The sequence below is a fragment of the Bicyclus anynana genome, chromosome 23 (assembly GCF_947172395.1).
Source record: "Bicyclus anynana chromosome 23, ilBicAnyn1.1, whole genome shotgun sequence".
Classification (NCBI taxonomy): domain Eukaryota; kingdom Metazoa; phylum Arthropoda; class Insecta; order Lepidoptera; family Nymphalidae; genus Bicyclus; species Bicyclus anynana.
The window spans coordinates 1364239-1386227 of record NC_069105.1 but is presented as its reverse complement, the minus strand read 5'-3'; the positions used below and the strand labels follow the sequence as shown (position 1 = coordinate 1386227).

Below are 21989 nucleotides of genomic sequence, written 5' to 3'. Positions count from 1 at the left end.
ACCACATGAAGCTTAAAAACAACACAAAATCTGAACGCTTCCGCTAGCACTGAGACCACGCCCTGGCCCTACTATTTTAAAACCTATTTTTCAATACTACGTAGTGAGCACTTCCCCTCTCAAGTACCTACCTGGGGGATGGCCAATTTGCTTTTCACAATAAAATTATTTCCCTCCGCTTTATATGTATTGTTGGCAGATTTAATGGCGCCTTCACACTGGCGTTTCTACCAACTCTCGACCCAATATTTTATTGTGAGACTAGTTGATCTATAGGGGCCCCTGCGAGCCAGAGTATTTGCGCAGCCAATTAACGACTAGTCTAATATTATACTGTCGTTATCACCCCATATTCGGCTCACAGCTGAGCTCGAGTCTCCTCTCAGAATGAGAAGGATTAGGCCAATGGTCCACCACGCTGGCCCAATGCGGTTTGGCACACTTCACACATGCAGAGAATTAAGACAATACTCGGATAAGCAGGTTTCCTCACGATGTTTTTCCTTCACCGTTTGAAACACGTGATATTTAATTTCTCAAAATGCACACAACTGAAAAGTTGGAGGTGCATGCCCCGGACCGGATTTGAACCACACCCTCCGGATTTGGAGGCAGAGGTCATATCCACTGGGCTATCACGGCTCGCAAAGTACGTCTGGCTAGATAAATAAAAACGCCTGCTTAAATTAAATAGCATCGCCAACTTCAGTATAATTAATGAAACATAGGCAAGCGAAGTGTTAAATCTCTTCATTAATATTTTCTAAGTTTAAAATACTATAATATCATATAAAATGTGTTAAAATTATTTTACAATTTAAATTAATTTGCTAAATACAGTTGATGGAGCTACATAAACTGATACTACTAATTACGTTAGGTACAATGTTTTAAATATAGCTACCAATAAAAATAATAAAACCAAAACTAATATAATATTAAATAGAAATAAAATAATTATATTACTTACAAGGAATATGTTTACATAAAATTAAAAAAACAAAATATAAAAAGGCAGGTCCCACCGAGATTTGAACTCGGATCGTTGGATTCAGAGTCCAAAGTGCTAACCATTACACCATGGGACCGCTGAGGGGCATGTCGGAATTTTGCTACGTACTCGAAAATGGGGTCTACTACGCATGTTCTTAACCATTTTGAACGCTATCCCGTTCTTTGCTGCCAGAATTTGAAATGAATGACACTGTAATTTAACACCTATGCATATAGAAATAAAACATAGTTTCAAATGAACTTTGTATTATGTAAACAAAGATAGACGATTCAAATATATTGACAAATTGTAATTGGTGTTCGAATTTATTAGATTTTAATTTTAGAATTAATTATTATGTTTGAATTTTAATTTAGAATTTTTTATTTTTATAGATATTATGTAGATAGCTTGTAAGTTTTATAATATGTATTTGTGTTCATTATTTTTCATCTCCGATATTCTCAGGTAGAGTAGATTTTTTACACAATATGTTTCAAATAAACTATTTCTATATAAGTGTTCTGATGCTTAGTTTGATTTTGTTTAATACCTATCATATTTTTTTTAAATAAATGTTCTTTCTTTCTATTAAACGCCGACGCCTCTAGGGCTTAGGTTCGAATCCGGTCCGGGGCATGCACCTCTAACTTTTTAATTACATAAATGCATTAAACAAAAATAACTATCACGTGACTTAAACGTGGAACAACACCGTGAGGAAACCTGCATATCTGATATTTTTTTAATTCTGTACGTAGGTAGGTAGGTGAAGTCTGCCAATCCGCATCGGGCCAACGTAGTTGACTATTAGTCTAAACCCTCTCATTCTGAGAAGAGACTCGTGCTCAATAGTGAGCCGAATGCATGATGAATTGGAAAATTCTTTTACCATTATTTGTGAGTGGCATAGGCTATATTTTATCCCCGTATACTTACAGGAATGAAAATAAAAAGGCTATTATTATTCTCACGGAACGGGAACTACGCAGGTGCAACCGCGAGGCGTGGTCTTGTGTACTTTATAGTTAAGGACACAAGGTGACACACATCGATATTTTGGAAGTCTAAAAACACAAGCCGCAACACGAATATAATGAGAAAGTTGTTACTTTTCATTTGTAAGTATTTGCGAAACCAATGACAATTCCGTGACGCTTCGGAGCCCATCTAACGATATACGATCGATGGCGACACATACATAAGAACATCTTTGTTTAACTAAATTTAATGTTTCTTGCAAATAAATGATTCTGATTCTGATTCTGAATAAGTACAACAATATAATTACACATATACCTGAAGGTTCATAATATTAATGGGAATTTACGTGGCGCGATGCATCGCAGCATCCGGCACTCGGCCGCCGCTGTAAGCCGATTAGCTCGGCTTCGATCTGAGATGAGTGCGCGCTAAGCTTATTACCGACAGAGGAACGCGGAGGTTAAGGCTCCGTCTACATGATGCTGCACCCGCACCGTCACCACACCGCAATTTCCTGTTTACAGGCAAAAATCGCACTGGCACCGCACTGCACCCGCACCAGTTCCCGCAAATTTAGACGTGTAAATTCTGGGCACCGTTTACACAGCACAGCCGGACACGGAACTCTGTTCATACGTCAGTTTTGTCACATTAGTATAGTGTTCTACAATGTCAAACATTTAGAGCAAGTACACATAAGATTAGGCGCTCGGCGTTGATAGTGTACATACAATGTGCTCAGCACGGCGTTTTACGAGCGCAGTCAAGGTATCCATTCTACTGGTTCAGTTTGGAAATTTCAACAAGCTCTTCCAAATTATATTTTTTATTTTTTTTTCGAGCCGTAGCGGCTATTGACAGATGGTTTGAAACCTTGTTGTTTGGAAGTCCATGCAAGAGGCCTATGTCCAGCAGTGGACGTTCATCGGCTGTTAAAGCTATAGCTGGACGCTTTTGGATTTCATCAATAAATCGATGTGCTCGTTCTCCATTTTGGTGAATAATGCGTCCACCCTGGAATTCTGACGGCGCGCGTCTGCTGCAAGCTTGATCAGAAGCGCACGCTTACATGCGTGGTGTACACATGCAAAACGTGCGCTTCTGATCAAACTCTTCGAACAACCTATTTATTCTATAAATGCGCGTTATCAAAGCGCGCGCTTCGAAACGCCTAATATGTACTAGCTCTTAGAAAAAAAAACAAAAAACAATTTACTTGTTTTCTAAAAAGGTTAAATGCTGTAATATGTGAGCTGAATTATTCAATTAACCCTTAACTGGTATCATAAATTTGACATTTTATGTAATTGGTATCGTCGGGGCCGCGCGTCCCCTTTTGTACCTACCTATCTTTGGCCCTAACAAACAAATCCATCATGAATCCATACTAAAATTATAAAGCTGTAAAATTTGTTTGTGTGTTCGTTTGGTTAAACGCGCTAATCTCAGGAACTGCTGGTCCGATTTGAAAAATTCTTTCATTGTTAGTTAGTCCATATATCGAGGAAGACTATAGGCTATATTTTATTCCCGTATTCCTGCGGGAACGGGAACGCAGGTTAAACCGCGTGGCGTCTACTAGTGGTAAATAATAGGATCGTTAATATTTTAGTTTATTGTTATTCATTTAAATCTTCATATTTGAATACTAGATCACTTTACAAAATAGAAACAAAACAAAAAATTACAGCGGTGCAGTGCGGTGCTGGTGCGGTGCTGGTGCGGTGTGGGTGCGGTGCAGTTGCGGTGCAGATGTAGCGTCATGTACACGAACGCTCTGAGCATGTCTACGAGATTTTTTCACAATTACGACGAAGCGGGCGTAATTTACAGTGAACAGATTCGAAATTCAAATATATATACTTTTTGTTGATTTTTTTTTCAACTTTCATATTTCATAACCCTGAGCTCTTGCTTGTATTATAAGCATGTAGTCGGTTCTTTATATCGATAGTGACCCTGCTTTCAGCATCCACAGCCGATTGATTCCCAAAACTGGAAAAGAATAAATTGTGTGATTAGCATTCCAGTGTCCGAGTGTTTTTTTTTTTTTTTATTCTTTACAAGTTAGCCCTTGACTACAATCTCACCTGATGGTAAGTGATGATGCTGTCTAAGATGGAAGCGGGCTAACTTGTTAGGAGGAGGTGTGTTTATATACATAGAGGGTGTCCCGGTAAATATTAAGACATACTTTACTGGGTGATAGCTGACATCAAGGCGTACAAAAATAACGCAATATATGTTAGCTGAAATTTTAGGGCTTTTAAGTTATATTTATTTTTATACAAAATACAAAAATCCCTACGTTTGCAGTTTAGTCGTACCGTACCATGTGCTAAAAAAATACTTAAGTGTCGATTTTATACTTGCTAATTAATTTTGTGAAGCCGTGATAGCCCAGTGAATATGATTCCGGAGGATGTGAGTTCGAATCTCGTCCGGGGCATGCACCTCCAACTTTTCAGTTGTGTGCATTTTAAGAAATTAAATATCACGTGTCTCAAACGGTGAAGGAAAACATCATGAGGAAGCCTGCATACCAGAGAATTTTCTTAATTCTCTGCGTGTGTGAAGTCTGCCAATCCGCATTGGGCCAGCGTGGTGGACTATTAGCCTAACCCCGAATATGGGTTGATAATGATGAATTAATTTTGTATAGTTATTTCAGCCAATGAAGCTATGGTTTTTTTCATCTAAAAGTGAGTTTTTCTAGAGACAGGCTATCATTAGAAACAATTCAGGCCATAGAACTTTTTATATTAATTCAGTAATTGAGAACAAACTTAGACGCTAGAGTGGACGTATTGACATGTCACCGCTTTAGGTCGGGTATTAATTGAATAGATAAACAAAAACAAACCAGTTCCCGCTATACACTGTGATATAATTCAGTTAACACTTAGTTGTACTTGTGTTTAGTTTAGTTTCCAACTTCGTGCTTCAGCGAACGGGGGTAGTTGCTAGAATTAGCGACCCCCTGTCACACCGAAACGTAACAGCATACTTAACGTCCGTTATACTTAACATCCATCTAGCTACAACTAGATGTCTAAGTCAAAGCCTAATTTATTGTATTCATTAACTAGCGAACGACGACTTCAGTTTTTCGAATTTCGAATCAGAAATGCGAAGATCCGCAGAAGAACCAAGTCACTAATGTAGCTCAGCGAGTCGCAAAGCTGAAGTGGCAATGGGCAGGCCACATAGTTCAAAGAGCCGATGGACGTTGGGGTCCCAAAGTGCTGGAATGGCGAGCCCTCACTAGAAAGCGCTGTGTTGGTCGACCCCCCACCAGGTGGACTGACGGCATCAAGCTAGTCGCAGGGATTCGTTGGATGCAGGTGGCTCAGTATCGTGATGTTTGGAAGTCCCTACAAAAGGCCTATGTCCTGCAGTGGACGTCCATCGGCTGATATGATGATGATGATGATGGCATGTTGACAACTAAAAGACGAGTTACGAGATGATGCTGGGTGTTGGGTATCGAGTAGATCCAACGAACTATGGACATAAAGATTATATTTTCTAGCAGTCAATGAACCCTTGAAAATTTATTTTTTATAAATTTAATACCATGATTGTTATAATCAAAAATTTTAAACTACAAACTGGTTTTAGTTGTTAAATAAACAAATGTGAATATAAGCACCTAATAAATACTACCAACGCACGCATAAACTAAATATTCGTTTGCTGCAGTGCCATACATCGTAATGAAATTCACAATTTTTACACACACGTACTAGTAGGAATATACTGCACATTCCACAATAAATATCACTTAGCGAAAAATTGCAAAACTACATTGCGATTCGGCTAGCGAAATGGGGGGGAATTATTGCAAATTCTTTTAAAAGCACTGCAGGCTTTGGACTTTGTCCAAAATCGCTTTAAATGATCACCCGCAAACAAAGGCCGCGTTATCCTAACCGCTAGCATAATGCTACAATGCCATTGTCTGAACGGGTGGGTCCGTTTTAATAGGTTACGTCTCTGCAGTGGTCATAAAATTTATGATGATGAGAGGTTCGCGTTTGATCGCGATCTTCAGCAAACAACAACGAAATATTAAAGAAATGCAGCACCGTATTAACAAATGCAGTATAATTACCACTACCTATTATTGTCGGTAGAATAAGTGGCATGGGAAACAAAACGTATCAAAAAATAACATAATTATAAGCTAGGTCATATGTTTTCTGTGGCTAGCTGAACTTACTTGTGTAGTCGAGGTCATGGAGGTGAAGTTGATATTTAAAAACTTTTGTTAAGTCTGCTTGAGTTTTTTAAAGAATGTTTATCATACCTTTTTATAAAATTGATCAATTTATTTTTAAAATTGACCTATATATTCCATGATGACAGTTTTTTAAATTGTTTATAAATTAAGAGTATGCTAATAGTAAAGCAATTTTGTAAAAATAACAGGGTATCTGCGATCATTACTTTCGGAGTTACAGGGATTTTAAGGGTCAGATTGGCGGCACTGCCGCGGATCCCTGAAAAACGATGCCCCATACATGGTACGAATTAATGACGTCGTAGGTCCGCAATGATCGCTAGATTTGTATGGGCAGTCAAACAAAATTACTAATATCTTTGTTATTTGTGCGTTTATGTTTATAGTTCAAATATTCAAAAATGTCACATTTAATGTAAAGATACGCAAAATTACGCACGTTATACATAGTATACATAGACATTAGGCATAATCGAGACACAAATCAGGGTTACTTTGTCGGTAGTGTGCAATTCAATGACAACATATTTCGCACACGTTACGCATTGATTACGCATTACGCACGAACGTTCATTCCTGACCTGCGCTGCGTAATGTTCCCCGTGGTGTGATGGTACACTGCGTCAACTGTTTGTATTAATAGGAAGCGATTCAATTGCAACATATTTCGCACTCTTTACGCATTGATTACGCAGTACGCACGAACGTTCGTTCCTGACCTGTGCTGCGTTATGCTCTTCGCGGTGTGATGGTACACTGCGTTAACTGTTTGAATTAATAGGAAGCGATTCAATTGCAACATATTTCGCACACTTTACGCATTGATTACGAATTACGCACGGACGTTCGTTCCTGACCTGCGCTGCGTAATGCTCTTCGCGGTGTGACGGTACACTGCGTTAACTGATTGATTTAATAGGAAGCGATTCAATTGCAACATATTTCGCACACTTTACTTATTGATTACGCATTACGCACGAACGTTCGTTCGTGATCTACGCTGCGTAATGCTCTTCGTTGTGTGACGGTACACTGCGTTAGCTGTTTGAATTTATAAGAAACGATTCAATTGCAACATATTTCGCACACTTTACGATTGATTACGCATTACGCACGAACGTTCGTTGCTGACCTGCGCTGCGTAATGCTCTTCACGGTGTAACGGTACACTGCGTTAACTGTTTGAATTAATAGGAAGCGATTCAATTGCAATAGTCGTAGCAATCAATTTGCGGCGGGTTCGACAAAGCGAACCGTTTCGCGCTTAATTAGTTTTGTGTTTTGTGCGCTGTGTTCTGTTCTGTGTTGATCATTTAACACTCCGCCGTCGAATTATTTCCACTGCTTTTTGCGCGGTCGAACGGTTAGGATTTAGGATAGGTATACCATACACAGAACCCTAAATCGACGTAGATAGGGACAAGGACCTGCCTTCCTTTTTTATAACTTTGGCATATTGGAGAAAGGTATTGGATCCATAATAGCCCGGCGGATATTACCTATACCTTCGATTCGGAGAGCGTAGGTTCGAATCTGGTCCGGGGCATGCACCTCTAACTTTTCAGTTATTTGCATTTTAAGAAATTAAATATCACGTGTCTCAAACAGTGAAGGAAATACGTCGTGAGGAAACCTGATTTTATTTTTAATTATCCACGTGTGTGAAGTAGCATGAGCATGAGCACGACTGTTGAGCACGAGTCTCCTCTGAGAATGAGAGCAGATTGGAGGACTTCACACACGTTTCCTCGCGATGGTTTTCCTTCACCGTCTGAGACACGTGATGTTCAATTTCTTAAAATGTATATAAATGAAAATTTAGAGGTTAATGTACCGGATTCGAACCTACTCCCTGCGAATCGAAGGCAAAGGTCATATCCACTGGGCTATCACGGCTGTTACAGTACGTAAAGCAAACTAAGCATAAAATAAATGAGACTCTACTAAATAAGATTTTCGATACACTAAATCCGATCGAAAGTCAAGCTTGCCAATTTAAGTAAATCCAAAACAAAGCTTCCTCATTAGTCTGTATTTGGCACAAAGCTGCCGATTACTCTGTTCGAAAGGAAGTACCTAACAAGGAACTGCAACTTTAATTTGAATAGAAAAATACCTTAAACCACTTTCCAAAAACCGCTAATTATACCGCTATTTCGCTATTCTTTTAATCTATCTAATTTATCTCGGGATCTACTAAAGCAATTTTGACAATTCTTTTACCAATAGAAAGCCACATTATTTGCGAGTGTCATAGGCAATGTTGTATCCCCGTATTCCCACGGATACGGAAACTAGACGGATAAAACCGCGGGGCGGCTGGTAGTCATAAATAAAGCAATAGTTTGCAAGGCAAGCAAAGAACACCTACAAAGCGCTATTTTATGACCGTCAACCTGATAAGTAGATATTTAGCCTCATATGCCTGTATGTCGTGAGCCAATTGCTTGTTTATGGTAAATGATAATGCTGCCTGTTTGTGTATTATGTGTGTAATTTGTGTCTTTTATTTAATTAACTCGTAGTCCTCACTAAAGCGTAGAAGTGCATGTATGTCAAAGGAGCTCTTTACCATTTCACTGTGCCTTATCTCCGAAATCAGGGCAAGCATGCAGTGCACACGTTACCTTGCTCAAAGCTTACATTATGAAGTGCCCGCCTTTGCCAGCTTATAGATCTCGGGACGGCATTAATAAAGATTAAGCTGTATTAATATTCTTAAACGCGCGTTTATACGATGCCTAGACGACAAAATTTAAAACTGTCATCGCCGGACTCTATAATGTCAGCGCGTTATTAGTGTATAATGTCAGCCGAATTAAAATATTGGTTAAGAGAGTTTAACAAAATTTGTAAAATAAATAAATGATCTGAACCACAGATTAGTTATGTGTGCACTGTTCGTACAAACTGTGTGACTGCAAAGTATACATTAAGTGATTTTTTGTTGACACCTACAAGTATTAGGCCCAGCGGCCCATGGTAGCCAACATCTTGATTTTAAGTTTCAAACAAATCTATACCAGTATATAAAGCTTAAGAGTTTGTTTGTTTGATTGAACGCGCTAATCTCAGGAACTACTGGTCCGATTTGAAAAATTCGTTAGTGATTTTGAGAGCCCATTTATCGAGAAAGGCTATAGGCTATATATTATCCCCATATTCCTACGGGAACGAGAACCATGCGGGTGAAACCGCGCGGCGTCAGCTAGTACATAATATAAGTTTTATAAGGAAATACCTCTAATACTGTAGTCTGTCATTCCACTTCATACACAATTTACAGGTTCTTATAGTTAATAGAAAGAAAGATATATACAGCGAAGTTTTAGTCCTTAACTTTACTATTTATGTCCGCGGTAAAAACAAACACAACCATAATTTTGTCTCCAATTTGAAATATGCAAGTTAAATGCAACATTGATTCTTAAACATCACACAGGACAGAAATTGAGAGCTTTAAAAAACCCAATTCGCTTAGTATCTCTTTAAAAAATAGATACGATATATGTTAGCGTTACTTTTCATTAATATTAATCTTGAAATAACATCACTTGAGCGTTTTAACACTACATGTTTCTTCCTCAATATCTGTGTATGGTATCGTAACGACATAATGTAAACGTGCTATCAAATCTCACCGGGACGGATTACAGTTGCTCCGCGCTGAATAAAATATAACGAACTGAATCCCATCGTCTGAAAGATGCCGTGTAAAGTAATTTACGTTTCTCAGGTGATTTTTATCTCTCTCGGTCCGGTCGGAGCGAGTTCGTGGGATATTTCACTTTTCACAGCGTCTGGATTTCCGCGGAGCGAAATTATGTTTTAAGTAAATTGAGGTGCCTTGTAATACATTTACTCTTTACTTAACACTGTTTTGGTGTTATTACTTTGAGCTGCAATATGATTTATTGTGGATTATGATTATTAGATTTCTTTCTTTTGATAGCGTTTATTTGATTAGGTATAGTGTTAATTCTTTTAATCCTTTTAATATTATAAACGCGAAAGTTTGTATGGACGTTTGGATGTTTGTTACTCTTTCACAACTACCGCAACTACCAAACCGATTTGGCTGAAATTTGAAACGAAGATAGATGATACCTTGAATTTACACTTAGTCCCGAAAAATTCCATAGTTTCCCGAGATTTTCGGAAAACTGATGGATATGATAGTATGGATGTTTGTTACTCTCTCACGCTGCGCACTTACTCTCTCTAATTAACCGGAATAGCTGAAATTTGTAACGGAGGTAGATTATGACCTGGATTAACACATAGGCTAGCTAGCTTGCACTCGCCTACGGCTCGGGCTAGTTGTAATTTTCAACTTACCGCACTTATATCATAGTGTACTACTATTAAGGATTTAATAAAACACTCACACACACTAACTTTCTTTATAACATTATATCCGGCAATATAGTGCAAGAGATATCAACTCGAGGTACAAGTTTTGCCGGATATCAGCTCGTGGATATGATTTATACAATTAACGGGAGCCAGACTTCGCTCTCTTAATAAGCACTAAGTGCTGCCCGGAGCCGCTAAAGGATAATTTATTACAGTTGCTTCTGCCAAATCCACTTACTGGACGGCTAACTTTCAACTCGGTATTTTAAACATTTTATGATACTTCGGCTTTACGCCAATTTGAACCGCTGGTTCAAAGGAGATGGTCCATTTCAGGTCCACTCTCCTACCCCGTACCATTGAAATTTAAAAAATACAAGAATTTTAATAAAATCTAAATAAGTCATGAATAAGAAGAAATAAATAAAATTAAAGTTTTGAGTTTTAACAAGATTAAGCAATTACGACACGACAATTGATAGAAACGTCAAATCGACTACTGCATTGAAAACGTCATCAATCCTCCAATAATACCCATTTCAGTGTTGCATTTCTTGGGAGAAAATTAATATTATTTCGAAATAATTAAAGTAAAGTCCAGCATCCAGCGGTTTCCTGGAAATCGCTGGATGCTGGCGGCTCGAGATCGTTATGCTTGGAGGTCTATGCAAGAGGCCTATGTCCAGCAGTGGACGTCCATCGGCTGAAAATTATGATGATGATGAAAGTAAATTTGTTTTGTCAAAAATAGTTGAAAAAAAAATATTTCTTTTATTTCCACCAGGGTACAATGACTGATCCTGGGCTCCATACATTTGGACCATCTCCTTTAGATGACTGCCACGTAAGTTGTTGCCATGATGCAGTCTTAAAATGGAAGCGAGTTTTTTGGATGAGTTACGAGTTAGTTAAGAAGTTGAGTCCTACCCAATAAGCCTCAATAGCTCAACGGTAAGAGCGGTCGGACTCAACACCGAGGGGTGGTGGTTCGGCCCCCGCCCTGATAATATTATTTTTTTTTAAAAAGAAAACTTTTACAAACAAAATACCAACTACTCCCCAGACAAGTATCTAACGTTATGATTGTTTAGGAGAGGTACAGAACTTAAATCATGTACCCACCCAAAAATGTCCACCAGCTCATGGACTATACTCCACTTCGTATACGAAGTGTCGTAAGTGACTCTAGATTTTATTTAACGACTATCGGACGCCCACGACTTCGTCTGCGTGAAATTTCACATTAAAGACACAGGATGTACAGGATTCTACACTTTCCCTTCATAGTTTCTGAGCTAAACCATAGACGGACAGACGCAAATGGTAAAACTGTAAAGGACTCATTGACTACAGAATCCTAAAAAGGAAAAGAATAATAGATACAGCAAGCAGTACAAGCCACTGCAGTATTTCAGAAATTTCCATAGAATAAGTTGCATTATGCTGATTTATGTAGGGCAGGTAATACTTTAAAGAGACACTTTTAGTTCAGAGCTCCAGTTTGTCTCTCATGGAATTAAGGAAACTGTGTAATTGAAAAAGTTCTCTCTGTCGGTATCTATTTACATTTCCTTTGCTGATTTTTTTATTTTTTTTTTGTTTGTATTTATTAATTATGTTTATCCTATGACATTGTAAAGATTATTATTATATTATTATTATTTGACATAAGTACTCGTACCTGCACAGATTGTAATGTTTTACTTGTTCTAATTTTTATTTTTTGATTAATCATCTGCTATTGAATTCATTTTTTTTTATATATTGTTAATAGTATTTGTAATATAAACTGTTGTATGCCAGAAATGGCTGAATACATTAGAATGTATGTGTTCTCAGCAAATAAATAAATAAATAAAATAAATCAATAACATCTTATTTACGTTTTTAACTCTCGGTGCAAAAAGGGTGTGATGAATTTATCCGATAAATAACAAACAAAGGGTTAAGTTTTGCGTTAATTAATTTTTTAGTTGAAAGTATCTTGCTAGATACATTTAAAAATTCGTGATAGCCCAGTGGGTGTGACCTCTGCCTTCGAATCGGAGAGCGCAGGTTCGAATCCGGTCCGGGGCATGCACCCCCAACTTTTCAGTTCGTCGTCGTCGATTGGCAGACTTCACACACATAGGAATACGGATATAAAATATAGTCTATGTTACTCGCTGATAATATAACATTCCACTGGTGCAAGAATTTTTAAAATCAGTCAGAAAATAAAATAATAAATTATGCAGGTGTGCACGTTTCCTTACGATGTTATTCCTTCACAATTTGATACACGTGATATGTAATTTCCTAAAACGCACACAACTGAAAAGTTTGAGGTGCATACCCCCGACCGGATTAGATCCTACGCCCTCCAAATCGAAGGCAGAGGTCATATCCACTAGGCTATCACGTCTCAGTAAAATATCACGTGTCTCGTCAAATTCATATTTACCACAAAAAGGTGGATATCTAAGAATTTACAAGAAAAGAAACAATTTTAAGAACATATTCAAGACACACTGCCACAACTGCATCTTCCAAGTCGTAAATACTGTGAATAAGTAAAAATTCGGCAGCCTTGCCCCGTCTCGTCTTAAATATTAACAAGTAGGTAAGACTGGCTGTTTTACATCTCGCGAGCGATGCATCTCTTGCAGCTTCTGTTTTAATATTTAGGCGCTATATGAGATACATAAGGGGTATTAAAGTGGGACACAAAACTGTATGGAACTGTTTTATATTTTCTTTTATAACACATTCACTCGTAAAGTCATCTCATATAGAAAAACTGTTAGGTAAACTCAGCTCGGCTGCATTTGCAGTGAGAAAAATAACACAGTTTACTGATGTTGACACAGCTAGACTTGTTTATTTTGCGTACTTTCACAGCGTAATGTCTTACGGTATTTTGTTGTGGGGCAAGGCTGCTGATATACATTCCATATCTGTACTTCAGAAAAGAGCAGTTCGTGCAATATATAAATTAAAATCAAATTAATTTGTACAAACGAAAAGGAGTTCTAAACCCACGTCTTACTAGACATGGGCATTAGTTAGTTATTTCTGCATATCGTCTCCAAAGAGTAAAAAAATCTTTTGTAGGTTTGGGTGTACTCTTCTATAACAAGATCCCCAAGACTGTGATGGACCTGCCAATGCATAACTTTAAGCAATGTTTTAATTAACATTTGCTTAGTCGAGGTTACTACACCATCGATGAGTTCCTTAATGACAAAGTTGCTTGGAGGCCGTTGGATCAGCTTCCACCTTCACACAGGAAGTAAAACTATAAGAAATTGTAATTGTTATCAATTGTAAATTATAATACTGTATGACTTTTTCATTTCATAAGAGCAACTGTTGAGTTTCTTGCCGGTATCTTCTCAGCAGAAGCCTTCCGAACCGGTGGTAGAATCTTTACAAATAGTCAACTGACGTGTCAAAAGTGCTTGTAAACTGAGCCTACTTGAAATAAATGATTTTTTGATTTGATTTGATTTGAGTATCTCTTATTTCAACAATTTCAACATCATAATGTATCTCATTACGAAAGTCTTCGAACAGTGTTAACAGTGATAACATACGGATCCGAAACTTGGTCGCTAACTATAGGCCTTATTATAAGGCTCAAAATCTCAGCGGGCGATTGAGCGAGCTATGCTTGGAGTTTCTCTGCGTGATCGAATCAGAAATTAGGAGATCCGTAGACGAACTCACTGACATAGCTCAGCGAGTCGCGAAACTGAAGTGGCAATGGGCAGGCCACATAGTTCGAAGAGCCGATGGACGTTGGAGTCCCAAGGTGCTGGAATGGCGACCCCGCACCGGAAATCGCAGTGTTGGTCGACCCTCCACTAGGTGGACCGAAGACATCAAGCGGATCGCAGGAAACCGCTGGATACTGGCGGCTGGAGACCGTTATCCTTGGAGTTGGAGACAAGAGGCCTATGTCCAGCAGTGGACGTTCATCGGCTGATAATGATGATGATGATGATCTCATTTTACATTACGTCGTTGCATGCTAACTTTTATAATTATTTGACAACCATTCTAAATACTTTGCTAAGAGTATTGGATGACAGTTCTTCTGGGGTAAATTGTATGAATGCTTATATTTTCTTTTTGTATACGTCGTTGCATGCTAACTTTAATAATTATTTGACAACCAGACTTGTTACTCTGCTAAGAGTATCAAGAGCGTGTCTGTTTTATTATTTAGGCTGAACTATTATGAGAATACCAATTCTGGAGTATTAGAGTGAGACGTAAACTGTGATAATAAGAACTCATTGGAAAACCCTTATTATAGGACTCAAAAGATGATTACAAATATAAGAAAACTAATGTCGAACAAAGGTTATGATTCACAACACTTGTCAGGACAACTTAATTAACAAATCAAACTCTAACCAAAATAAGACCCTAGAATGGCAGATAATGACCTTGAGCGGAGTCACGTACTTGTGAACGATGTTTGTAGGGTTAAAGGATCCTTTGACTGTATACAAACACTCCCCTTTTCCACTCAAGTCACTCTCCCCGACTATCCCAAGTAACGCATAAAGAATAACACAACAAGAGATGTGGACGGCTCGAACGCCACGAGCACACTGAAGCCAACACGAGATCGAGCGACGTCATATCCGTCACAGACTACTATTTCCAACACTAAACGGCGATAACACCCTCAAAAGCTTTATTGTTAGGCCCAAGATTCGAACCTGGGACCGTATAATCCTATAAACGAACGTGTCTAAAAAGACAGTTAGACATAACAAACAAGCTCGTAATATACATAATAAATTACCCCTTTTGTTTCATTCACGCAATATATTTTCTTTCTACCTTCATTAAGCCTTCAAAATTAAAACAGAGTACATTTTTGATCCCGTCGAAATAAAAAAAAAATGATAATTTGACCTTTCTTTCAATTTGCATAATTCTAAAACAAATTTCATTTTTAAATGAAGTAGCTAAGGTTCTGTTCTGTGTTCGGTATTATGTAATGATATTGAATTTTATAGAGCGGCTATATCATGTTACTTACAACCAACCAAAGTGATCGGATTTTTTAATCTACTATTAATCTACTAGTACTCCCATTTTATAATCTACTACCCCCGCCGCGACGCCGCGTGGTTTCACCCGCGTGGTTCCCGTTCCCGTAGGAATACGGGAATAAAATTTAGCCTATAGCCTTCCTCGATAAATGGGCTATCTAACATTAAAATATTTTTTAAATCGGACCAGTAGTTCCTAAATTAGCGCGTTCAATCAAATAAACAAACAAACTCTTCAGCTTTATAATGTTAGTATAGATACAAATATTAGAGAATCGATTTAATTGTGTCTTTGATACGAATAGGCTCTGAAACTACTGGACTGATATTAAAAATTCTTGCACCAAGTGACAAGTTATATTATCAGCGAGTAACATAGTATTTATACATATTTTATACCCGTATTCCTACGGCAATGGGAACTACGTGAGTTAAATTGCGGAGTGTGTTTTAGTTTATTTAATATAAACCTCAAACCTAAACTACTCATGTTGAATAACGATCCATTACTGTAAAAAGGGTCAACTGTGATTTTAATGATTTTTTTGAAATACTAATAATTATAAAATAATTTTATGTATTCAATACCAAAGCATTGAATACATAAAATAGAAGTGGATGCTGTTTTTTATACTTCTCGTTGTACCTACTGACTTCGTTTAAAATAATTAATATCAAGATGTGCTTGAGACCCTCATAACTTTAATTTTAAGGTTTCGATATTAATTATCACTATAAAATAACCAGATGTTACAAAAGGGCTTGTAAAATTAGCCTAAATGAAATAAATGAATTTTGACTACACAATTTTATTTTTAATTGATCTATCTATCACTAATGGGAATTTTTAAATATCTTAGCAATTATGTAAATAATTTTATTCAAGTTTCAACGGCTGGTGGGTTGGGCGCATTTCATTATTAAAGAATTACGAATATTTTCCATTTCTGCGTTTCCCAGACAGACTTCATCGGCAAATGGGTGTTCCATCATACATATTCATTTGTTTTTATGTAAGCAAATTAATGGTTAAAACAATACTTTTGAAAATACTTATAAGATTTAAAGTATGTAACAGTATTGTGCTCTCAAATGTCTATGACTATACTATGCCTGATTGGGTACTCAAAATTTTGGGTTCTAGTTTCATCCACAACGAAATTATAGGGGGTCGAAAATGGCCGTCGATTTACAAGACGGAGGTCCTGGGTTGTCGATCCCCGGATGAACCGGTTGAGGTTTTCTTAATTGGTCCAGGTCTGGCTGGTGGGAGGCTCCGGCCGTGGCTAGCTACCGGCAATGAGTCTATGTTGTGTAGAAACCGAAAGGGGTGTGCATAGACAAATGCGTTTATTTCGAAATTATGCCACACATCACAATATCTCCAATACACCAGGACATCCAGGATTGCATCATCAAATACCATCAGGTGAAACTGGTTAAATAATTGGCTAAATAAAAGTATGTTTTTTAAATAAAAAATATTGTTCTTTGCTAAAAATGTTCGCCGATGTACCAAACCGGCGAAGTGCTATTTAAACTGTATTAGTTTTTTCTTAAGCTTACCGAATAAGATTATGAACCAACAAACCAATCATATGTCAATCATAATGTTGCAAAACTCAGGCTGTATGATCAACGATCTTTGCTTGTTCCCGTTAGAGATAAACTAATGATGAGTAAAAAATGTCGTAAAACTTGTAGCAAAGTTTTTGACGTGACAACGTCTTATAATTCGATGGAGCCGGTTGCACACTCGAAAAACGATGACGTCATGCGTCGTTCCCTCGCTCTAGGGTTGTTTACTTTTTTTACAACAATAAAGTATATTCTGGTCTATGAAGATTATTAAACAGTATTTTAGAAAAATGAACTTTTGAAAAATGCAACCTTTATTTCAGTATTTTCTTATGACGTTCAACTATCGTCAGTAAACCGACTTTACAGACAACCGATTTTTTTGATAAAATAATGATTTCATTATTTAAGTCGAATTATCAAGACTCTTAAAAGTATAAGTTTACTTATACTTTTAACTTTATACTGCCGGGCGGTTAGGGTAGGCCTGGGCCTGGGATAGGAATTCCTTTTTACAAAGGTCTAGCCCTCGCAGGTTGTTAGACCATATCCCTAACTTAATCTGTACGTAGTCAAGACAAAGACCCGCTAAACGTCCACTTAGCCTGTGTAAAGGCTTTTGCAGGCTCCAGCGCATTAAACAGCTATATTCTTAAAAGCGCACTTCAAAAGCTATCTTGAAAACTCTTCTTCTTTTAATTTCCCGAGTTTTCTTTTAAAATTAAAAAGCTGTTACAAAGAAGGTGACAGCGATTTTAGTAGAATTATAAACGCGAAGGTTAGTAAGGTTGGATAGTCTATTAATATCTGTATATCTATCTATATCTACACTCGGTTTACTAATAAATTAGTTATAGTTCTAAAGGTCCAAGAAACATCTATAAATATCTATAGATGTTTAGAAAGAAAGAAAGAAAGAAAAGTTTATTCAGAATACACATCACACAAAGAAAAGAGAGAAAAAAAAACAATAAATTAAATACATTGCAACTTGCATGATGTGATCCTAAAAGGGTCACCACTCAGCATATTGCAGTGTCCGTAAGGATACCGCGCTGATCTTCCGTGGAGCCATTAAGGTGACGTTTGGACGGTATCGAGACGTGCGGAGCGCCTCTAACAAACATCGACAAATATTAAAAGAACGAAGAAAGACAGATACGTAAATACAAAAATATTACTAGTAGAAACAAGTGGTAAAAATAAGCCAATTATAAATAATAATACATATAAATAAATGATAACATAATAATTTGGTAAATAAATATTATAATAAATTAAACAAAACAAAGGACCCATTACTTATATGTTTTGAATTAAAAGATAATGTTTTCGAATTTTGGTTTTAAAAGTGGTCTTGGATATTTTTAAATTACGAAGAGGAGGAGGCAAATCATTCCAGCACTTTGTTGCCGCGAATTTAAAGCTTCCTCGAAAGGCAGCTCTGAAATGTTGGCACTTTAAGGGTCCAGACTCGATTTGATCTTGTCAAGGATGTTTTGTTCCACTCTAGCTTATCAAATAAGTAAGCAGGCTGCTGAGACTTCAATACTCCAAATAGAAGTGTAGCAAGGTTTACTGACTAACTTATAATAAAACTGTAACAAGGTCAAATTCCGTACATTACAGATATGTATTTTGAAAATTTTAGCTGGAGCGCATATTATAATCGATACTGAAGTAAAAAATATATATATATTTTTTACTTCAGCATCGATCTGCAAGAGATTCAAAGGCGTATATCTTGCTATACATCTCCCGAACGAAGTGGAGTAGGCGATAAATCGTACTGCAACGTAGTAACTGCTTCGGTGGATCTTTTGTGGAGCCAATCACGACAAAGTGCCGTTAAATCTGTAAACTTCAATAGGTAAACTATAGTCTGGCAAGATCATTGATGACACTCCCGTGATATGCGGGCGACGGGCGGAAAAACTGCGCGGGTGTGAAATCGTGCGTGCATGGAAGTGAGGTGCATCTCTCCTAACTGGTAAAGTAGCCGCTGCAGAATTACAGTATCTACTTGACTTCCTGAGAGTCGAATGTCAATATGCTCCGTACTACAATAAAATATATACAATAAAAAGAAGTACTTTTTAAAGATATTTTTTAGGCTACAACACTGAGAGCACACATGTACTATTTTGTCTTTAATTCCATTATATATTTATGTATTTTTTCAATAACGCTCGTTGTTGACCGCATTGAGTTGTGTATAAATTGCCTCTTTTGAGCGCCTAGGTGGTACACTAGGTGGACCGAAGACATCAAGCTGGTTGCAGGGAGCCGCTGGATGCTGGCGGCTCGAGACCGTTTTGTTCGGAAGTCTATGCAAGAGGCCTATGCCCAGCAGTGGACGTCCATCGGCTGATAATGATGATGATGATGATGATCCTCACCGGTAAAACCAAGGGTCAGGCCTGGCCCCACGGAACGCTGAGGACTATCGAGGTTAATGCTTGCAAGAGTCTTTTCCGGAGCATAATATGATACTATTATCTCATTGTACGCACCCTAGGCCAGCCGATGTAACACGTGACGAGCCATATGTACAGTTCGCTACAGAAAAAGACTAAAAAACCACCGCAGACAATAAAAGCCTGCGTGTTAGACTGGTCCGGACCATATTGAAGTACAGGGCTGAGTAGTGGTGCTCTTACCCCAAAGGGGTGACAGAGTGTAATATATAAGAAAATCGAAAAGTGAATCACATTTAATTAAACCGTAAAAACAAATAGGGTTCTATTCCTAATTATGCTGAAGCTTAACAATAAAAATACTCCATTATTGAAGGCTTTTGGTCGTTATCGACCACATATAGCGTCCGCATATAAACTTTTAAAACAGTTTTTTAACTAGATTAAATACCAAATAATATAATAGCATTATAAGAGTTAAAATCATTATTTTACAAGACGTGCAATATACCAAAAAGCCTATGCCAAGTACAACACGTCGCGTAACCTTAAGTACAGTTCGCTACAAAAAAAGGTTAAAAAAACACCGCAAACAATAAAAGCTGCAGTCGTATAGCAAAAGCACCAAAAAGAACGCCAAGCCATCCCAGCTCCGCATACAAACACACCAATAGGTTAAATGCAGGCCGCATTGCGTCCACACGTCAGCCCACATTTACATAAGCTCAATGCGCCTGTTGGCATTTGGGTGCAATGTTTGTTACTGCCGATGCCGAAATTTTTAAATAATTGCCTATATCATCGATTCACAAAGTGGTCCGGGTGTGGCAGACCAGAACCAGTTCATTATAAAGTGGTCTATGAGAAAAAAGTTTGAGAACCTCTGGCCTAGATCTCTTTTGCTAAGAGCCTGAGTGGTAGACCAGCCTGGACCATATTAAAGTATAGGGCTCAGCGGTGATGCTCTAACCCCAAAAGGGTGACAGAGAGAAATATATAGATGTTACAATGAAGTTAGCCCTTGACCACAATCTCACCTGATGGTAAGTGATGATGCAATCTAAGATGGAAGCGGACAAATCCGTAAGGAGGAGGATGAAACTCCGCACTGCTTTCGGTTTCTACACGACATCGTACTGGAACGCTAAATCGCTACGTCACTTATCATCAAGTGAGCAGCAGTCAAACTTCGAATAGGAAAAATTTGACGAAGCGCGCTCGTGATAAATAAGAAAGTTCCACCTCTCCAGTGTAGATCAAATATTTAGATCCTCACGACCGACTGCTTTGCGTTTTGTATGTACATTGCAGTCGCGCTAGACTAAGATGGATATACCTTGAGCCTATTTTTAAGCTATTATATATAATCAAGAAATTCCGTAACGAAAATATACCTAACACCCAAGACGTGCATCAAGTTAAAATATTTCGACGTTATCGTATTGACTCAACTGGACAAATGTTGTGAGACTAAGGGACAAAAATTATTAAACTAGAGTTTGAATCCAGCTCAATGTAAAGACATCTTTTATTTTGTTTTTATTTATTTATTATTTTTGTTGTTATATTTAAGTGACTTTATTTTTGTATTTCTCATTTACTCAATAAAAAAAATCGTTTTCGTATCGGTCACCACGTACAAAAAGTGCAACTTGAATGATTAAAAAATATACTTCATAAATAAAATAATTATAAAGTTGATAAAAAAATGCATGCATATGCAATAGCTTTACCACTGCAGTCCCCAACTGCCACACGTTTTATTACCTATTTTTTGTACCTATCCATTTTTCGATTTCTATCTAAAATATTATCTTATCTCCATTTTAGACGCCTTTTTTAGATGGTCGTGTTATAGTTTTTAACCGACTTCCAAAAAGGAGGAGGTTCTACGTTCGGCTATATGTCTTTTTTTTTTTTTTATATATGTCCAGCGATAATTCCGTCAATTATGGACCAATTTTGAAAATTCTTTTTTGTTTTGAAGGGTTTACTTCCAGGGTGGTCCCATTTTTTTTATGTCAGGATCTGATGATGACATCCTGGAGAAATTGAGGGGAACTTTCGAAACTTATAGAGACGGCTAGTGCGTTTGTTAGTGTTTCCATAAGGTATTTTAAACCACTACAACTTTATGAAGGTTTGGAGTTGGTCTGATGATGGAGCCCAAACACAGACGATGGAACTCGTCAAGGATTTAAAGCAGTCACCTTTTGTTTGGGCTTGATTAATTTGTATTGATGTTTACTTTCCACCTATATGGGTTGTGACTGTGTTAAGGGTCTGGTGATGAAGACGAGGGACAGTGAAGAGAACTCCTCGACGGTTCACAGTAGCTACCTTGTGTTTGGACTTCATAAATTTGT

At 37.6% G+C, this 21989-nt stretch overlaps 1 non-coding gene across 1 annotated transcript; it reads right to left on the bottom strand.

Moving 5' to 3' along the window:
- Positions 1–1016: 1016 nt before the first annotated feature.
- Positions 1017–1088, bottom strand: Trnaq-cug (transfer RNA glutamine (anticodon CUG)). The gene has a single exon. It is a non-coding gene; the product is annotated as a tRNA-Gln (tRNA).
- Positions 1089–21989: the final 20901 nt, after the last annotated feature.